Source organism: Sturnira hondurensis, unplaced genomic scaffold, assembly GCF_014824575.4.
Source record: "Sturnira hondurensis isolate 20B ecotype Veracruz unplaced genomic scaffold, ASM1482457v3 Scaffold0000867, whole genome shotgun sequence".
NCBI classification, from domain to species: Eukaryota; Metazoa; Chordata; class Mammalia; order Chiroptera; family Phyllostomidae; genus Sturnira; species Sturnira hondurensis.
This window is the reverse complement of record NW_028073498.1, coordinates 750,019-763,149: the sequence shown is the minus strand read 5'-3', so window position 1 is coordinate 763,149 and position 13,131 is coordinate 750,019. Positions and strand designations below refer to the sequence as shown.

Sequence of the window (13,131 nt, the reverse complement as noted above, 5' to 3'; positions counted from 1 at the left end):
GCCGATTGGTGGTTCCCTCCTTCTCTTTCTCCCTCCCTTTCCCATTCTCTGAAACTAAATGAAATTTAAAGAAAAGAGTTTTGGTGTACTGAATTTTTTCATTACCAATAAAAATAATCATTAAAATATTTAAAATGTGAACAATAATAAATTGGATGTAGAAGGTTAATGAGACTTTGTTAGATCAACCTGTAGAACTTAAATCTGCCAATCTTTATGTCTCTCTTACATATTGTTAGGCCAGAGACAAAGTGTAGGTGTCTGGCTGTTTCAGTCTGTATAGTTTCTCCGTTTATAAGGAGGAACAGATCCGCCAAGTGGGGAGGAAACTAATAGGAAGTTGAGGGTGGCTTCTTTTGAAAAGGTCAGGTGACCATACTAGCCCAAACATTTCCAGTTCTCTGATCTTTCCTTAAAGTATCTCTTGGACTTGCCTCTTCTCTACCGTCACAAGGGGAACTCTGTTGAACGGCATGCTTCTTACGCAGGCGTCGCCGCCCTGCCCTGCGCAGGTTTGTCTGCCTGAGAATCCCTCCAGCGCCTTTCTCTGAAGCTTTGCCTCAGTTGTATCAACACTTACAGTGGCCACAGGTCTAAATGGTTCTGTCTGAGCTCAAAGCCTTTTATTATCTGACCCATCTACCTATTTATTCTGTTTACTGCTAAAGAAATGAGCCCTTCGTTCCAGTTAGACTGATCTTGCACACACATGATGTCATTCTTGCATTCCCGGTGCAGTTGTCCCCACCTGGAATGCTCATACCCACCATTTCCAAGGGTCTAAATCCTACCAATTTTTCTATTAGAGCTAGAATTAATGTCTTCCTTATGCAAAATGCCCATAGCTTCTTTTTTTAGTGTAATATGTCTATTTTTATCTTCAAATTAATTACTATTTGAACACTTGTTTCCATTTTAATTCCTAATATGGTAATTATTGTTAGATATAATCTATAGAAGCAAAAGTTATTTGTGGTCCTCAGTGATTTTTGTTGATGTTTAACAGCTTTAATGAGGTGTGATTCAGTCTCATACAATATACCCATTTAAATGGGTACAATATACCCATTTAAAAAGCATCTCTTTTATTTAATGAGGTGTGATTCAGTCTCATACAATATACCCATTTAAAAAGCATCTATTGCATTTTCTTTATAGTTATTTATCTCCCTGACTTACCACTACTGCTAGAACTGAAGTTCCTTGAGGTAGAGACCAGATCTCAAATGTCTTTTTGATTTTCTTAGTTCCTTTTTGATTTTCATTGTCTGACAAACATACCAGGCACTGAAACGTTTTTGACTGAGCCCCCTCATTTTTTTTTCTTCTAGTTTTAAATCTCATATATCTTCTACAGATGGGGCTATATTTAACAATTAGCAATTAGCCTTTAAACTAAAGGCTCTGTGTGTCATTTCTAGGATGCTTTGGCAGGGTTACAAGTTCTCCTTAACGATAGTTAAGAACCCCTTTTGGGGTGAGGACCACCTCAAGAAAAGAGCTTGGGTGACAGTTTTCAGAACAAAGAAAAACAGGGCTTTCCTCTGGAACCGGATTCATGAACCTTGGCTTACCAGCTTTGTCAGAATGTCTCTAAATGGTGCTACAGCTAGGTGACATGATTAAGAGCCACAGTGCATGATGCAGACAATAAAGCTTACAAATATTGTAAGGTAGTGGAGACAAGGAAATTGACCTGCCAAGGAAGAATTTGATGAAGAAGGTAGGACTTGCACTCTAGCCCAGACTTGAAAGTGAGGGGCGGTTTGGGGTAGGTGGGAGGGGAGCCGGAAGAGCATTCTCAGCATGAGCAAGCCGCTTGAGCAGCGGGGTTTGGGAGGACTGTGAAGACCAGAAAGACAGGCATAGGGCTGAAGGGATGGGCAGTGGAGGTCTAGACTGCCAGGTTGGGAAGTTTTAGATTTACTCCAGCAATCCAGTCCGTCAGGGACATTAATCTATCGTGGTAAGAGGCTAGGTGACCGTGTCGGAAGACTGAAGGAGGAATTGAGAGGATGGCCAATTAGTGCCACTAGTTGTTATTTGCCTGATCCATACAGGTCAAGTCTTCAATGAATATTTATTGAGGACCTGCTACATTTCAGGAAGAGTATACGCTAGGTCCTGATCACATTGGGTATTTTCTTACATTTTTCTCTTACTGTCTTTTATAAAAAATGTTGTGTTCCAAATCAGACGTGTATGTGCAGATTTGTCGTCAGGGGTACTGCACTGTTTTTATCCAGCTGAGCTCTAGTCTCTTGCATAGCAAATAAGAGCTGCTTAACAAATGAGCAAGAGATGAGTGAAAATGACAGGATGCCCAACCCCATGTTATTACTGCGAAAAGGGAAATTTACTTTTTTTTTTTAAGATTTTATTTGTTTATTTATCTTTAGAGGGGAAGGAGAGAGGGAGAGAAACATCAATGTATGATTGCCTTTTGTGCATCCCCTGCTGGTAGTTAGCCTGCAAGAAACTGGCCCGCAACCCAGGCATGTGCCCTGACTGGGAATCGAACTGCGATCATCTGGTTCGCAGGCCCCCGCTCAATCAACTGAGCCACGCCAGCCAGGGCCGGAAATTTACTTTCTTATACTGGCAGACTCTTTGGGCACCACCTTAACCAGTTATCAAGCTTAGTTTCACTAGCAGTAGGATATGGTGGCTTCTGATGCAATGCCCTGAGGCGTGTGCAGTATCATTCTGTAGTGTTCTCGGCAGAAGCATTCAACTCACATCTGATTAAAAAGACAGGACAACTCGGTCCGGCACTGTGTGGTTCTTGATTGGATCCTAGATTCCTCCGATGCCATGTCCCCTGTGCCCCACCCCCCCAAAAGAAATAGTTTAGTAGGAGAAATTTGAATATGGCTTGGATATTGGTGACAATGTATCAACTTTAATTTTTCTTGGGTGTGATAATAGTATTGAGGCTATGAAAGAGAATGGCTTGCTCTCAGAAGACTTTTGTTGAAGTAGGAGGGAAGTCTGATATTCTACAGGTTACTTAAAAAAATAGCGATTATAGCCAAAAAGTTTGTGTGTGTAGAGAAACTGATGAACTGAATCAAAGTGAAGGGAATGGGATGTTCATTGTCTGTTCATTCATTCAAATTTTCAGTAGCTTAATTTGTTTGGAAATAAAAGCTGGGTGAAATAGAATTATTTGCTTAGGTACTTAGCCCTTTCGGTGATAAAGTCTACAAAATCTTACTTTACATCACTCATTTACCAGTCCTCATGGTTACTGGGCACTTGAATTATGTGCGTGCCTGAGTCCTTACTGCTGCTTTCACTCTCAGAATTGTGGAGTCTTTAAAATTTGTGTCCTATTTTAATCCTTGGAAAATTCACTCTGGGGCTTTTGGAACCAGCATGTTGAGCAATGTTAAGTGAAACAGTGCCTTCATATATCTCCAAGGGACAGCAGAATGGCTTTCTGAGATTGTTGACTTAGAATATTGATCACGTCCTAGCTGTCTGCCCACTCCTGCCATCCGGGGTTTGGAGCTGATACTGGTGTTGCATATTTGGAATATCCAAACACCATGGCTTCCAGCAGTCCACGTGCCGGCTTGTGTAAGTATTTTGAATTGATTCCCAGAAATCTTGCTTTTTTCCCTTAGGATCTGGGCTAGAATATATTGCAGAGAACAAGATTGCCTATTTATCTTTTGAGAGCTGATAGCAGACATGTTAGTATTGCTCAGGCATCTGTAGTGTTTGAGTTGGAGGAGGTCAGTGTTAGAACGTTGCTACAGCTCTGCCATGCAGCTCAGCCCAGCTAGAAAGTATCAGTGCCTTTGGGTTGGGTTTTGAAAGTTGAGATGAATATGAATTGGCCAGGAGAATTTCAGAACACATTCTAGTGGAGAGAAAGGTGAATGGAAGCAAGCAAATGAGTAGAGAGTGTGTGCCTGGGGAGGAGGGGACACTGGTTTACTGAGCACTGGGCACTGTGCCAGGTTTCTTGTTTAATCCTTGAACCAGCTCACGGTCTCTGTGTAAATAGTCACACATATGGAAACAGTCACAGAAGTCAGGTAGCAGCCCCGAGATCACCTGCTGGCTCTTGGTGGAGCAGATTTGGAATGCTCGCTGACCTGTGCTCCTTGGAAGTGTATCTCCTGACCTTTTAGATTAGTTGGTGGAAACTGTGTACATGCTGTTTATTAGAGGAGACTCCTCTGAATAGTGGAGCAATGTTTGGAGAAGCTCCCTTTGCTCCTATCATTTTATCCTCTAAATGGGAGTCAAATTAACTGACAGAATTCAATTCAACAACTAATATTTAAAAACCAAAACCAAAACCAAAACCTGCCCTGTGGATGGCGTAGCTCAGTGGATTGATCGCGGGCCTGCGAACCAAAGGATTGTGGTTCGATTCCCAGTCAGGGACGTACAAGAGGCGACCATACATTGATATTTCTCTCCCTTTCCTCTAAAGATAAAGAAATAAAATCTTAAAAAAAAAACAAAAAAACCAAAAACCTGTTCTAGGAACTTGGTATAAGTTTTCATCAGTTCTAAAAACCCTTCAAGGAACATGAAGAAATAGAGGCTCAAGACAGATGGGGAGACTTTGCCAAGATCACACCTTTTTCTGGTTGCAAAGCCTAATTTGTATCCCGTTTCTCTGCACTGGGCCAGTGTGGGCAGTGACTCAGAAACGACCCCCCCTTCCACCCCCACAGGGCAGCACTCTGACCACACTCAAGGTGCCACAGAGAGTAGCAGACACAGGGAATCCCCTTATTGCTTTGAATATGTAGGCTGTGGTAAGTCACTGGGGTTCAGAGTGTTATGGGAGATCAAAATTGTCTCTTTTTCCCCCATCTCCTTTGGCCAGTGACGGATTCTAAAATTCAACCATTCCAGGGTCCCTGGTCCGGTCATACTCAGCCCTGAGAATTCCCTTTAATTAAAGAATGTTTTGAAGATGCAGGTGCTAGCGTGTTACCTTAGATGTTTAGCTGGTTGCATGCCAGAAAGCTTACAGAGAATTTCTTGGGCATTTTTACTCACATTTTGAAGAGGTGAGACCGTTTCCCCTCAGGTTAGTTTCTCTGCTTTGTGGCAACTGGAATACTGAGGGAAGTGGCTCCAGTGCTGAAGCATTAAGATGGGTAAGATCGAACATCATGTAGTGGCTTCTTCTAACACTTACAGTAAGTCCTTACCAGAGAGGAAATTGGGCCCCTAGCAAAGTGCTTGATTTCAATTCCATCTGCACACACTTTGCTTTCATAGTTCTCTTCCTTCTCATTGTAACATGTTACCAAAAGTAGAATTGTAAGTAACTATAGTGAACCATTTCTGATAGGCTTAAAGTGTCTTTTCTATTAAGCAGAGCACTGTGCGCTTGACATTAAAGGTTTTTGGACTGCTGTTACCTTCTTGGGGTTCACAGGTCCTGTGTCAGGGCTGGGTCCTCATACGAGGACCCGTGTCAGGCGGGTAGTTTTTCCACCTTGCCCAGTGTAGTGAGAGCAGGGCTGTTCTCTGAGACTCCGCAGGCCCCGTCGCAGTCTCGGTCTGGGGCTGGAAGACCAAGAAGAGGGGTTGGTGCCGTCTCTAAATTGGGTCTCTAAATCCGGCTCAGGAAACCAAGGACACAGACAGGTGTTTGGTCTTTTTGAATCCCAGTTATGAAGCTGACACCCAGCCCGACACTGAGATCTGCTGATCGTCAGAGTGCCTCTGTCAGGGACCTGAACTTTACTTTGAGCTGAGATGGAGTCTCTAGTAAGACAATGATTTGAGTTCTTCTTTGTGATAATTTCACGCGGGTTAGTGTCACATAATCTGTGAAGACAGTTCAGTTATAAAGTGACTTCAATAGGGTGAATGAGGCTTTGGGGACTTTTTAAAACCTTGAGTACAACAAGATTCTTTTAGAGAATGTAGAACCTGCTAATTAAATGAATAGCAATATGTGGATGTGACTAGAACATTTTAAAGTGAATTTAAAATTTACTTTAAAATGTTTTTAGTGCTTTCTGATACTGAGATGAACTTTTCTATTAAAACATTTTAGTGTGTATTTGGAGTGGACATGGAGGATTATAGATATCTTTCCACCACTTCAGGTTTGTTTTTTTCTTTTCATCCTTTCCTCTGTTGCCCCTATATAATCACAGATAGTTAAAGTCACTAGGGCCTGTGGACATCGTCCACTCTCAGGCTTGTCTGGAAGTAGGCACCACCTAGATGTATGGAACCCCAATCTGAGTGAGACCTTAGCCTGGTTCTTAGGGACTCCCCATGCTTTTCAGAATGAGTCCTGGGCTCTCCTGTGCTTTCTTTTGCCCTCAGACACAGCATGACTCTGGAGCCAGGACTCCAAGAAGTCCGCTTGCTTTAGGGTGCTAACCCGTTGGTCTCTTCCTCTCCTTGGTGGGTTCTAGCCCAGAAGTGCCTCTGAGCATGAGGTTGCTTCCTCCTTGACCAGGCCTGCTGTGGCTGTGCTGGGTTAGTCAGGCTGGACCCAGTGGGGGACCAGAATAAAGCACTTTATCTGACAGTCAGACTAGGCTTCAGTCCTGTCCTCTCCTCTGCGGCACGCGCCCCCCCCCCCCATGTTTGCTGTCACCTACTGCCTGCCACCCCAAGGTCACATGACAGCTAGGCAGCCTGAACAAAATTTATTCTCCCAGTCCTGGAGGCTGGACCTCTGGGTGTCTGCAGCGTTGATTTCTCTGAGGCATCCTTCTGGCTTGTAGATGACTGTCTGTCTCTGTCCTGGTCTCCTTTCTGTATTAGGACATCAGTCACGTTACACTTGGGTCCATCCTAATGACACCTTTTAGCCTTCATCATCTCTTTAGAGACCCTGTCTCCAAACTCAGCCACATTCTGGGGCTAGAATGACATGTGAATTTTGTGGGCACACAGTTCCGTTCACAACAGTTCTTTCTACACCTTTCCCCTCCCTCCCCTTCCCTGTCTCTCCTTCCTCCTCACTTCCCCCTCTCTCCCTGTCTCCCTTCCCATTTATTTCCTCCTTCCTCTTATCTCCAACCGTCTTCCCCTCACTTCTTTCCTTAACCTGTGAAAGCATCCTATACTGCTAGAAAGAAAATAAAATGGGAAAATCTAAACGTTACTGGTTCTGTTAACCAGCTTTTTGATATCGAATAATTCATTAACTCTTGATATGCTCATTCCTTAGCTGTCAGATGGGACTGTAGTAAGGAAAACTGGAACAGTAGCTTGTTTTTATATGCTTTTAACATAAAATATTTTATTATAAGATAGAGGAAAGCTCTGACAAAATGTAATGATTACAGATTATTTAGATTACTTGAAATTCTAATTAAAATGGCACATGTTTCAGCTCCACAAGTTGTACTATGTTGTTGTTGCCCTTAATTATGTTATTACTGTTCAGCAGTACAAGGTTGTGGGGGTTTTCTTAACAATCTCATTGTTACTCTAAAGAAAACATGAGATCTGATCTGTTCAAACCGAACTCAGTGAGGGGGCTGGACTTGGCACAGCCTCCCCTGCCTGGCTGACTGGGTAAGAGTGACCTTCAGCCGAGGTCAGGCCTCCACGTGTAAGACCCGGCTCTGCAGGTTTACTGCTGTGCGTCCGGGTCTGCCTGGGAGGGACAGTGGGAATGGCACTTGTGCTGGCCCCCCCGGGGGTGATGGGAAAGGGCGCTCATCCCTGGGTTGTAGAGTCGTGTGCAGCTTTAGCAGCGCTGGCAGACACTACGTCACATCTTTTATCTCCGCTGGCTCGCCTGGGTTTCATCGTGTTGCCTAACAGTCCTCCTTGTTTAAAAAAAAAAAAAAGTTAACGAGAATAGGGATAGCCACAAGTCAAACTATTTGAAAGAGGTTGACTTCACTGTCTTCTCCCCAGCTGCTAGTCTGTCAGACAAAGAAGTATTATTCGAAAGAAAATGAATAAGCCCTGGCTGCCGGAGCTCCTGCCCTGCACGGTCATGAGTCTGTGAGATGTGAGCTGGGTCGTGAAACGTTAGAGTTGTTTTATCAGGGTGCTCTCTTGCCAGGAGGCTGACGTCAGCCTGCTCGCCGTGGGCTGTGGTCAGACAGGAGACACCGGTGTAGCTGCGCGGCTGGCTTGGGGGACTGAGCTGTGGTTTCACTTCTTTGATTTAGGTTTAGACACGCTCAAAGGGGTGGGGAGGGGAGCAGAACATAAAGTCTTGGACACAGCAAAGCTTTCAATTGTGGCAGGAAACTCCATTGGATAAGGCATAGAAATTTTCGTGAAAAACCTACCCTTAAAAGTTTAGGCAGGACACTTTTTAGTATAGTTGTGCCTTCCCTTTTTCCATGAACACAGAGACGTTGGCATATCAACCTTCTGCTTTTTGACTAACCTTCATAAAATGACAATAAATCCATTACACTTGGCCAGTTTCCCTTGAGTCATGCTGCAGTCTTAAATGCAGTCCCCAGGCTCTGTCTGGCGGTCACCCAGCAGAGATGCTGTGAGACGGGGCTGAGAGAGAGACACATGCTGCTTCTGCCTTACTCTCAACTCCATTAATCTCTCTGAAACCAAATCAGTTATCTCGTCTCCACGTTGAAGGTCCTGGCCTCAATCATTCGGTTGTGTGGAAGTTGAATCTGAGTTTCGTGGACCAGGTCGTATTCATCTCTGGTTTCGGTGGGACTAACTACAACTTTCTTACAGTGTGTGAATAAATGAATGAAGTCGGAACACTGAGAATTAGAAAGTGCTCGACTTTTAATTGTCTTCTTTAATGATGAGATAAATTATTAACTAAGAATACTTAATTGAATAATTTTTCCCCTACCATGTAGGGTGTGTCCTGTAAAAGTTTTGTAGTTCTTCGTTAGCAATTAAAGCAAGACAACTTCAGAAGATATACAGCGGGGGGGAGGGGGGCCACCCCCCCCAGAATTATCTTCTGAAGAGTGGGACCCTTTGTAGACAGGTTTCTCCTGCTAGGTGAGTGTTCTAGGAACCCATCTGTATCAGTGTACCAGCTGGCATTGTTGTGAGAGGCTGTGTTCAGCTTCAGTGAATTTTTTTTTGAAAGACCCTTTTAGTGCGTTTGCCCATTTTCATGGGTGATTTAGAAGCACACCTGCCCACACTGTGCTGAGTGTTTAGTAGCTTTTGACTCAAAAATGACACAGCCCCTGTGCCCCACCCTCTCTATTCACCCTATCTCGCCCTGAGTGGTATTTTTTTGGTTTCCCCTGATGAAAAAAGTCCTTAAAGGGAAATGTTTTGCTGATGTGGAAGAGTTGAAACAAAAAATGGCAGAAGCTCTAAAAGACATAAAATCGACAGGTTCAGAAACTGTTTTGAGCAGTGGGGGGAAAACATCTGGCTTAGGGGCATTGCATCAGATAGAGAGTACTTTGAAGGTGACTGGTTTAAAGATGTAAGAATAAATATGCAATATTTTATAAATAAATCCTGGGTTTTTGGGTCCCCCCCATACATTATGTAGAATGTAGTCTTAGAGCTGAAGTTAGGCCTTCATGATGATCAGAGTGAACGACTTAATTTTACAAATGAGGAAACTGAGGCGCATGAAATGAGCGATGTTTTGAAGACCTGCCAGTTAGAGTCCATTTTGCATCTGGTCTAAGATGAACCATTATTTTATGTCCCACTAAGATAAACAGTCCTACCTATTAAAATATACCAATTAAATATAATACAAATTTTAGTCTTAGGTATCTTAAAATATAGGAAATAAGACTTATACAGTCACTGAAATGTGGTAGCAATAGAGTTCTGAAACCAGGCTACATACTCCTGGTCTCTTCCATCTTCTCCATTCTGACTTTGAAGGAATTTTTTCCTAATATTTCACCAAAATCATTATATAGCACATACTACAACTTAGTGATTTTCTTTCTTTTTAAATTATTTATTTATTATATTTTATTTTTAATTTACTGATTTGAGAGAGAGAAAGGGAGGGGAAGAAAGAGAGAAGGAAACATCGGTTTGTTGTTTCGTGTATTTATGAATTCTTTGGTTGATTCTTGTGTGCACTGTTACTGGGGATCGAACTGGCAACCTTGGTGTATCTGGATAGTGAGTGGTCTTGCCAACTGAGCTGCACAGCTAGGGTCAGTTATTTGCTTTTTTTGTTTCTCTGTGTTAAGATTTTTAAAATTGAAATGAACATATGCTGATTCTTCTGAAATCTTGGACCAAAATCTTGGGTCACCTTCATTTGGGAGAAGTACCTACAAGCAGTATTTGTGGTTCGTGTATTAGAACTGCCACTGTAACAGCACAGCAGGTCGGTGATTTTTGTATCTGTTACTTCAGTAACACACATAGATTAAAAGGCCAGCAACATTTTAGAAACTAAACTTATTTTGTTGTAACTGTAAATTTTTCAAAAAGTTAAATTGACAGCTATGGTTGAGCCACCTTCAGAGACTTAAAATACTGGGTTACTCATTCTGCTAAAATCTCCTTTCTCCTGTTTATTCTTGAAAGAGAAAGATAATCTTTTCTCCTTTTTCAAGTGCCAAACCATTGTGCAATTTAGAATACACATTAGAACAAATGAAAAAAGTCCTTTATGCTCCCAAGATAAGTTCCATTGGTGTGTGTTTTTTCCTCCTCTGCTGTGGGCAGGGTCTGGGTAATGTCATCACTTGCTTTCTGACAGCACCTCGCACGGCCTCCCCTGTGCCAGGCTCTCAGACTCAGTCTGGTAGGAAGCTGATCTGGAGCCTATCTGACTGTAACTCAGTAGAGAGATACAGCTATGGTAACAGAAAGGTTTTCTTTTACTTCAGGGAAATTAATGGATTCTTGTCCTTATTTAACAGTTAAGTGTGCAATACTGAGGTGTTCTGTCATCTACTTATACACGTACATTCGTATTGTGGGGGGACAACAGCTTTGTTGAGATGTAATTCACATACCACACAATTGACCCATTTAACGGATGCAGTCAGTGGTTTTTAGTGTATTCACAGAGTTGCGCAACCTTTGCCACAAGCAGTTTGAGAACATTTTCGTCATCCCCAAAAGGAACCCTTGTGCTCATTAGCAGTTTCTTTACATTCAGTCCCTCTTCTCCCAGGCAATCACTAGTCCACTTTTTGTCTATTTGGATTTGCCTATTTGGGGTATTTCATCTAAATGGAATCAGATATATATGGCCTTTTGTGTCTGGTTTCTTTCCTTTTTATGGCTAAATATTCTCTTGTATGGATATACCACACTTTTGGTATACAATCTTCAGCTGATGAACATTTGGGTTTGGGGGTATTATGAATAATGCTGCTGTGAGCACTCATGTATAAGTTCTTTGGTGAAATTTTATTTTCACTTCTCTAAGGTATATACCCAGGAGTGGAGTTGCTGGGTCATATGGTAACTATATGTTTTCCCTTGGAGGAACTGCCAAACTGGTTTCCACAGCAGCCGCATCTTGTCAGTTTGTACCAGCAGCACACAAGGGTTCCAGCTTCTCCACATCCTCATCAACATTTGATGTTATTTGTCTTTTGATTGTAGCTCTCCTAGTGGGTGTGAAGTGGAAACTCAGCTGTGATTTTGATTTTTGTTTCTCGATGGCTGAGGATGTTGGGCATCTTTCCATGTGCTTACTGGCCATTTGCATATCTTCTTTGGAGAAATGTCTGTTCATATTCTTTCCTATTTTTATATTGGGTTATCACTTTATTGTTGAATTGAATCTTTGTATAAACATATTCTTAAATAGATCTTTTAAGATTGCATATTCTGTGGCACCTTTGATCTTTAACAAAGCATAAAACTCTATAACTTGGGCACCTCATCACCCTGCCTAATTTATTTATTCAGTCAGTATTTACTGACCATCTATGTGTAGAAGGTATTGTGCTCTCTGCTCTTAGGTATATAAAATGAATAAAATGTCCCCTGCTTCAAGGAGCACAAAACAAAGCAGGAACTGAAATACTACAGTGTAAATTTCTGTGTGTGTTCAGAAAAAAGAAGAGATGATTTTCAGATTGAGGAATCAGGGAAGACAACCTGAAGGAGGTGGTTTGAGTACGTACCCTTTGCAGGATGCATAGGATATAAATGCCTATGCATTTAAATTTAAATCCCCTATTTAGATTGGGGGAAGAGTCTGAGTAAAGAATTTGAGTTGGGATTAGACAGTGTGCTCTCTGTGGAATGGTGAGTAGTCTAGTTTTACTTCTGGAGCTGAAATTTCAGAGCTTAAAAAGGGAATACTAGCAACAAAGACCAGAAAGTTTGGTGGGACCACGTGTTGATTATGAATGCAGAAGCAGCCCGAATAGCATTTTCTCAACCACTGATGAGCCCCTGGATATTTGGGGTTAGGATGGGTCGAGGTGCTCAGAATGGGGCCCGGGAAGACCGTGCAGAAGTGTGTACGCTGATTGGGGTTGGGAGGTGATGGGCAGCAGCACTGCTGTGTTTCAGTCTTGAACACTGACATGCATTAGAAGACAAGAAGGTCTGTAGGTAAGAAACACCTGTGAAATTGTTTAATTTCAAGATTCTGAAATTTCTTTTAGGTACCACTTTGGGTTTTGTTGCCACCTTAGTTAAATATTAATACAAATAGTGCTTTTTTAGTAAAGGTTGGTTGGTTACTTGGTCAGTTACAGGATTGTGGATCATAGAATCAGATCATTGATTCTAAAAGCTGAAGGCATGTTAGAGATTAGCTAGTCCATCCCCTCCTTGCATGGTGGAGGCCTTAGAGGGGAAGTGTGTGCCCATATGCACCTGGTCTGAAGTAAAGGGAGAGTGTCCTGACTACCAGACCAAATGTTCTCCTCAATTTTACCAAAATGATTTTAACCTTCTTTTGTTACATAACAATAATAACAACAGATTCTGTTCTATAATACAAACTGTTGGGCAGGGACCTCAAAGGAGGAGGCCTAAAGATGAATGAAGGCACATGAGAGGCCAGACCATTGTCTGCTCTTCTGTGGGTTCTATTCCTTCTACCTGTGGTTTTCTTGATCTAAGCCTTGTGTGTGGGGGTGGGGTGGGGGGGTGGGGGGTGCAGTGTTATGCTGATCAGCAGGGGGTTTGGGTTCTTGCCTACAGTGAACCTGTTAACTGCGTGACCCTGAGAAGGTCTCTCCCTGTTTGGGACACAGTTTTCTCATTCCT

General features: G+C 42.4%; 1 protein-coding gene across 5 annotated transcripts in view; it reads left to right on the top strand.

The window, feature by feature from the left end:
- The window catches only part of VGLL4 (vestigial like family member 4), a 153,458-nt gene that overhangs the window by 96,632 nt on the left and 43,695 nt on the right, over positions 1-13,131 (top strand). The window contains exon 1 of one of the 5 annotated variants that reach the window (XM_037050719.1): positions 9,214-9,218. The exons of the other annotated variants lie outside the window; for them this stretch is intronic. The gene's annotated coding sequence lies outside the window, so the exon portion shown is untranslated. Of the gene's footprint in view, positions 1-9,213; positions 9,219-13,131 lie in introns of those variants that run through there. 5 annotated transcript variants of the gene reach the window in all.